A 7,690-nucleotide genomic window follows, 5' to 3' on the forward strand; every position below is an offset into this window, starting at 1 on the left:
AATGCGGCGCGGATGTCTTTATTTGAATGTATCTGAAGGGAACCAACTGTCCTCAGAAACGTGTCGTTGGCATTTAATTTTATGAGCGAGGAGCTGCTTTGTGTACAGCCGTTACCGGGGAAACCGCAATATTTCAGCGCTCCTAAAGCGCCTCTTCGTGGCAGAGAATGAATTTGCATTTCCAATAAGCCTTTCTTGCTGTTTATGGTCAGATCAATGCAAATATCAACTCATGTTTTTACGCAGCAAACACAGAGTTGTAAATAGCAGTGTTAATTTTGACAGCAAATTTTGATTTAGTTTTAGTCATAGTCGTTTGACTAAAATGCCATTTAGTTTTAGTCATATTTTAGTCATCTGAATTGTTTTTAGTTTTAGTCTAGTTTTAGTCGACTAAATCTACAGTAAATTTAGTCGGCTAAAATCTAATGGGTTTAGTTACAGTGCATTTATTAAGCATTTCTCTAAAATGTCCAAACTCATTATATAGGTTTGATATTAAGGTTTTATCATGATAGACACCGATTTAACTGCGGTGACACACAACATGCCTTTATGTTAAAATTAAATAAAACCACTTCTCATAAAGAACAAGAACATGGTCTTCTTTTTAATGAAATACCAATGGTTATATAGGCTAATTATGCATTCTTTATAGCAACTTGTTTACCATATTCTTCATTCTTTCAAGCAGACATATTTATTTCTATAAATAAATTTAGATTAATCTTTAGGGCTACTAAAGTTTTTCAGTCAGGAGCAGTGCGTGATTATCTGTCTTTCTTTTGTTGCTTGATTAACACCAATGACTCGGACAATGGCAACTAAATTAGGCTGCTATCCCTTTAAAACCGGATGCACGGATGCAATGGATGCAATGTACTGATGCACGTTCTCCCTACTGTTTACGTTCACTTAAGACGTAATCAACTGTTTACACGTGAATAACTGTCAAAACACACAATTCAACATCATTTTGTGTGAGTTCTCTCTTGCGTCGTTAGATTTATCCTTATGTCTGCTCTTCTCTTACTCCCACATATTGACATTTTTTAATTTTTTATGCGACGTGCAGCAAGTGTATGGTAGCTTAAGTCCCGCCGGTTCATATGTACGCATGTAACCTCCGAACCACGCAGCAGATTCGTTCTGAATGAATCTCTTCCCAAATCATCCCTCCCTAACATTTTCGTCTCGTTTTTATTCGTTGACGAAAATGTCAATAGATTTACGTCATATTTTTTGTCATTCAAAAAGAGTTTTAGTTGTTGTCGTCGGTGAAAACAATTTTTCAAATGTGAATGAAAATTATTAGTCAACAAAATTGACACTGGTAAATAGGGATGGGTATTGTTTACATTTTATCGATACCGATACTGCTTATCGATACCTGTACTTTTCGATACGGTTATCGATACTATTTGGTGCAAAAAGATATGTAGTGAAAAGTTGTTAAAAATGTCAAGTTATTTTATTACTGCTGAACTTTAGCAACTGTATTAAAGTTCTTCAGTCAAGAGCAGTGAGTTATTTTTCTCTTTGTGTTTTATTTTATTAACATTAAAGGAATAGTTCACCCAAAAATGAAAATTGTGTCATCATTTACTCACTCTCAAGTTGTTTTAAACCTGAATGAGTTTCTTTCTTCTGTTGAACATAAAAAAGTATTTTGAAGAATGTGGGAAACTAAACAGTTGCTGGTCCCCCAGTGACTTTCATTTTTTTCCCCCCTACTATTAAAGTCAGTGGGGACCAGCAATTGTTTGGTTATCCACTGTAGTGTCTGGACCAATCAGACACACCATTTTTCATTTGATTTAACAAATCAATTATTCATTAGGGTGTACGTGCTCTGAATAAGCACATGGCAGAACAGCATGAGAATAAAACGTTTAACCGGCAAGGCTTTAAAGCACGCGGAAATAATATACTTTTGTGATTGCGAATAAGTCTCGTGAGTGTAACTCTGCCAAATCAGAGTTTCAGTTGGAGCTGGAGCCGCGAGACATAATACAGCGCATTGCTTGAGGTAGATGTTGTTTTGTTAGTAAATGTTTCATTATATATGACTAGTGCTGCCTCCTTCGTTCACTATTACACTACTTCATATATTGCATCTGACACTGGTGTTGCTTAGTTTTGTAACGTGAGCCCACACTTTTGAACGTTTCACTCTTGCCGCGATAACTGATTGCACGCAAACACACACCTCACCTGCGCATGGATATCACACGCACGTCGAGCAAACGTCGGCCACATCATTCAGTGAAGTTATCCCCTTAACTTTATCAGTAAATTAATCACAAAATGTCTCACCTGTCTAATATCTTGTACAGGTAAATGATCTGAAGGTCTTTCTAACCTCAGTGTGTCACAAGCCATGTGGCAACCTGCTGTCTGCTGTGTGGGAGTTACTTTGTTATGCAATGTGGCCACCGTGTTCCCTGTGAGTGGATTTGTTCCACAGCCAGGTCCTTCTCACAGGGTGGAGCGTTTATTATGGGAGAAAAACCCAACCGAGAGTCTTTTTGTTCTTTATAGTGTTGTCAAAAGTACCGATGTCAGTACCCGTTGGTACTGAAATTTAAAAAATGTGATGATGCCAGCATTTCATTTCGCATTTTAACCATTGTTGAGCAGATTTACAAACAACTCTGATTTGCCATTGTGTTCACGCGCTCGACAGATGTGTTTGTGATTGGCCAAAATGCTAGCAGGAAATGCTGGTATCTTCAGTACCGACATCGGTGACAACACTAGTTCTTTTTTTCTCCCTTTCTTCTTTTGTACAGTTGTATATGTTCACCCCCCCCCCACACCCCGTCACTGACTCATGTTCTTGGCATTGTCTTACTTCAGCGTCAATTCCTGCCTTTTCTCTTAGCTGCATTACTTTCCATGTTTAGCCAGCCAAAGCTTTTACAGGACTCTCCACAGACGGCACACAGAAGTTTCCCTGTCTCTCACTGCTATATATATATCAGAAAGCTGAGGAGGTGAGGTTGTTCTCCAGCCACACTAGGTTCTTGGCTCTTAAAACAAGTTTACATCTTCCACTCCGTCCTTGTGATCATTTAGGTGCAGTCACATTTACCATTGTTTGTGAAAATCCAGTCATTTCAATAGGAATCCACTCAATCACAAATTTCGCAAACAAAGCAAAAGATTTCCCCAGGTGGATATCGCAACAGGTTCAAGTTGGTCACACAAATTCGCATTGTTGACCAACTGAATTTGAAAGTGACTTCTGTGAGAGCTGTGCTTCATACATTGCTACGCTATTGTCGATGTACAATGGACCTTTTTTGCCTTCGAAATCTAAATTTTGCTAATGTGACAGCACCTTTATGCTAATGCATGGAGCCCTGACGTTTTTAAATAGCACAGCAAACTGAATGAGGGATTGTTCGTGTCTCTTGCTCTTTTCTAGCATGATGTGACCGGATTTAAATTAGTAGCCTAATAATTTGATGTGTGGTTCTGATTGGTTGAATTTGAGGAAGGAGATTTTTAAGGCAGCTGGAATTGCTGCATGCTTGATGTCTTTGACCCTCGTTATTTTCAGACCACCATGACCTCAGTCTGAGTCGCCGTCATTCAGCAATAGATTAACAAAGGCTTATCCGATATCAGGCCTACCTTGAATAGAACTCTTCCCTGCCAAAACTAGCCTAAACGCTGGACTGATTTCCACACTTTCACAGGCTCCCCTTGTTAGAAGAGCTTTGTGCTGCTTTATATTTTTATGTTTAGAGTGGGAATGTATGTTTTGAGACAGTTTTGGATCCCTTAGATTGCTTGAAGGGTTTTGTGCTATTTAGAGAGAACAATGTTGGGTTCTGTGTGCACAGCTGGAATCGTCCATTTCTTGGTAAGAACCAGTGCTATATTGTTTGGTACATAGTCATTACACACATTTTATTTACCTTTTTGTCATGTGTTTATTAGAGGTTGGCTTCGGGTACCTCAAAAATTGATTCTGTTTTGATTCAAAGAGTCACAATTCACAAGGAATCATACTTTTTTTTTTTTTTTTTTTTTTTTACAGACATTGTTGAGGTGCAAATCGTCAGTGATATTCTTCGTAAAATTACAAAAAGAAGCCTAAAATAAGAAATAAAAATAAAGTATGTGCATGCATAATAACCTAGAATCAGACTGTTGTTGTTGTTGATTGGCCTATCCAGAATAATTTGAGAAAGAATCTAGGGCTACAATAACTGATTGACAAAATTATAATAATCAATAATGGAAAGAAAAAAAAAATCATCAACTGTGCAAGTTTTTTCATTTTGCAAAAAGGCTTGTCTTCATTGAACTTCACAGACTTCACTGAATGAGCACAATAAAAAGAAGCACAGTTATTCTGACTAAAATACATGTTTTGTTATATTAAATATGCATTTTTATTTATTTATTTATTTTTGAAAATTTAAATGTAGGTTTAAAAATGTAACAAGTCGTTCTAATTGTATTGAGAGTAGTTACTCTAAAGGAATTGTTGTAATGGGATATAGGCCTAAATCTAATTAATATATTCATAGTGAATGTGTGTTTAGTCTGTGCTTTTGTTTTTCTTTACTATGGTATGTTTTAAAATGTGATGTTTATATTTTAACCCATTTTGCACGTAGCATATAGCATCCATAAATATATCACTATTATCAATATCAATTATCAAAATAAATGTTAGAAAAAGTGTGATGCATTGGTAAATGTCTTTTTTTTTTTTTTTTCAACCGTTACTGAAACTGATATGATTTCTTCTAGATATAGACTTAGCTCTAGCTTTACGATTTATGGACTGTTGCACTTTAAAGCTTGTGGTGACCTTCCAGACGTTTATTCTTCCCTTTTTTCAGGAAGCCTCTAGTTTTAAATCACACCATTTTTTATTTTTTTTCGCTCCGTGTGGTCACATCTAGTTGATTTGAAGCAGTTGGGCTCCTCAGTCAGTGATCTGTGTGCTGACCCCACCCTGCTGATAACACGCGCTCTGAATTCCAAACCCCATGTTTGCTGTATGTCTATAAATCTTTCTCAGGAGGGGTCTTCTCATTCACCGTGCTGGCATGTTTGTGTGAACTTTGAGAACTTCAGGCCATGCTGTAGTGAGAAGGTTGTGCACTGAACCGACCTAAAGTGGAAAATGATTCTCAGTTGAACTTGCTTTGATGTGTGCTTTAACCTTACAAAATGAACTAGGGTGGGCCGATAGACGATGTCATCGCCGATGGCTGACAGCCATCACGATGTTGAAATAGCCTACGAGATGGGAGGATAAAAAAAAAAGATTTCAATACTTTTTCTTGCAATTATATCGTTGGGTAAGTATAGGCGACTGTATATAAATTGCGGACATCAGGGAGCCGCTATTGAAACCGCTTTCGATTTTGCGCTCTCGTTTTACTTTCACTTTCACTTTTGAGATTCGCGATCACAAGGACTCTATACTATGGAGCAGCAGTACTTACCACACATTTGACAAGATTAGATGTTTGTCATTGATGCTCAGGATCTGCAAATCATTTGCCATCGTCCTATCAGACATTTCTCCTTACGCTGTGTATGTGGTAAGTGAACTTTCATGTACTGTAATGCAACAGGCTACCGCTAGCAAGCGGCTAACCTTTTAGTGGCTCCGTATAACGCGTTATTTGTTTCATGCTTCGGGCACACCCCTAACCCCGCCCCGCCCCCCGATGTCATCGTCCATCACGATGTTTCACTGCAGACATCGTCCGATGCCAATTTGGTAGACATCGCCCAACCCTAAAATGAACGCTTGCATCGTCTTATATACTAAGAGGTTAATTGTGTTTGGATGGATGAGGACAAACTGTCCTAAAGACTGTAAATGTCTTATAAATGGTGAATTGGTGCAGATGTGTCTTAAAGGGATAGTTCACCCCAAAATGTTTATCATTTATCACCCTCAAGTTGATGAGTTTCTTTCATCTGTTGAACATAAAAGAAGATATTTTGAATAATGTTGGTAACCAAACAGTTGCTGGTAGCCGTTGACTTCCGTAGTATTAAAAAAAATATGGAAGACAATGGGTACCAACAACTGTTTGCTTACCAACATTCTTCAAAATATCTTCTTTCATGTTCAGCAGAAGAAAGAAATTCATACAGGTTTGCAACAACATGAGGGAGAGTAAATGATGACAGAATCTTCATTTTTGGGTAAACTGTTCTATTCATGTAATTCTGTAACACACAGCCTTTTTATGTGAACATGAAATTTAATGTGCCAGCATTGCTTGACATTGTATGACCGCTCAGGATTTTTTTGGGTTAATGACATGATGCTCATTTTTGATAATTTTATTTCAACAAAAGTCAAGTCAATTCTTATTTATTTATATCAGCGGTTCCCAAACTGGGGTGCGTAGACTGACCACCAGGGTGCGTGAGAGAATGATTTTGATAGTCTGTGTGCAAACTTTAGGGCTGTGAATCTTTGGGTAGAATCGATTCGATTCATGATTCATAGGTTTTCGATTCGATTCAAGAACGATTTTTGCAAATTCAGAACGATTCGATTCGATTCGATTCACACTTAAATTCGATTCGATTAATGATTCAATTCTGCATTCTTTAAGTGCATTCACAGGATTATTTAAATGCTTCCCCTAAATTCTTTAAATGCTTAGTCAGGGGGAAAATTACACAGCAGCCTTTATGGTTACAGAACCATAGTGTAGCATCTGGACCAATCAGACACACAATATAGATTTTGTTAGTTATATTTAACAAATATTCTGTAACACCCCTCAGTTAACAAGCCATATGAGGGCCTATGGACCCTCCCCTTTGAGCTGATTCGCTACAATAGGTTAGAGAAAAAAACGAAACACCTTTGTCCATTGTTAGATACTAGTTTAATGATGCTATGCATGACATGGCATATGTAGAAATATATGTAAGCCAAGATTTAAAAAAAAGAGCTTTAAAAGTATTATGTATAGGCTAACATTTTGTCACACGATTAACAGATTATCTGATTAACCGATAAACCTCGCACTCCTATTTCAAGGTTGTTGTTAATGCTGTGGTTATTTTAAGAGTTTCCTTCATACATTCGTTTCAACGACATTGTTAAAACACATTTATTATTCAATGGAACGGTGCGTATGCTTTAGACACTTACATTTTTGCTCCGTCCGTGCAATAAATGCGAGAGCTAATTGCGAGTGCAATCTTTTGACAGTCACAGGCGGTAAATAGCGGAGCGCGTGAAGGAGAGACGCGAGGCACGAACACTGTTCAAGGTCTCCATTAATTCCTGCTTGTAGTAATTTAATCAAACATACAGGGCCAGATATCTCACTAAATAGGGTAGTAGGGGTGGGGGGAAAAATCGATACAGCACAGTATCACGATATTTTCCGCGGCAATACTGTATCGATACACGGACGCCAAGTATCGATCTTTTATTATACTATTTGGTAGTTCCCGCCCGGCAGTGTTCAGCGCGCATGTTTTTTTTATTTTTCTGGACTCCTTTTTAATGGTTAAATTACATTTTATTAATCAAACTGTCATTCAACTGCACGTTCAAACACGCTGATTCATTCATTCAAAGAGACGTAATGAAACACGCTGTTGGAATCATTTTAACTTTGAGCGCCACTTTAGAAGGCTCAGCTGACCAGCTATGCGTCGATGCTAAGACAGAGATTTC

At 37.7% G+C, this 7,690-nt stretch overlaps 1 protein-coding gene across 1 annotated transcript in view; it reads left to right on the forward strand.

The window, feature by feature from the left end:
* LOC107745611 (serine/threonine-protein kinase N2-like) overlaps positions 1 to 7,690 on the forward strand; it is a gene marked incomplete at its 3' end in the record, with an annotated part of 18,884 nt that overhangs the window by 6,410 nt on the left and 4,784 nt on the right. The window lies entirely within an intron of this gene.

Source organism: Sinocyclocheilus rhinocerous, unplaced genomic scaffold (genome assembly GCF_001515625.1).
Source record: "Sinocyclocheilus rhinocerous isolate Xijiao unplaced genomic scaffold, SAMN03320098_v1.1 scaffold918, whole genome shotgun sequence".
Taxonomy (NCBI): Eukaryota; Metazoa; Chordata; class Actinopteri; order Cypriniformes; family Cyprinidae; genus Sinocyclocheilus; species Sinocyclocheilus rhinocerous.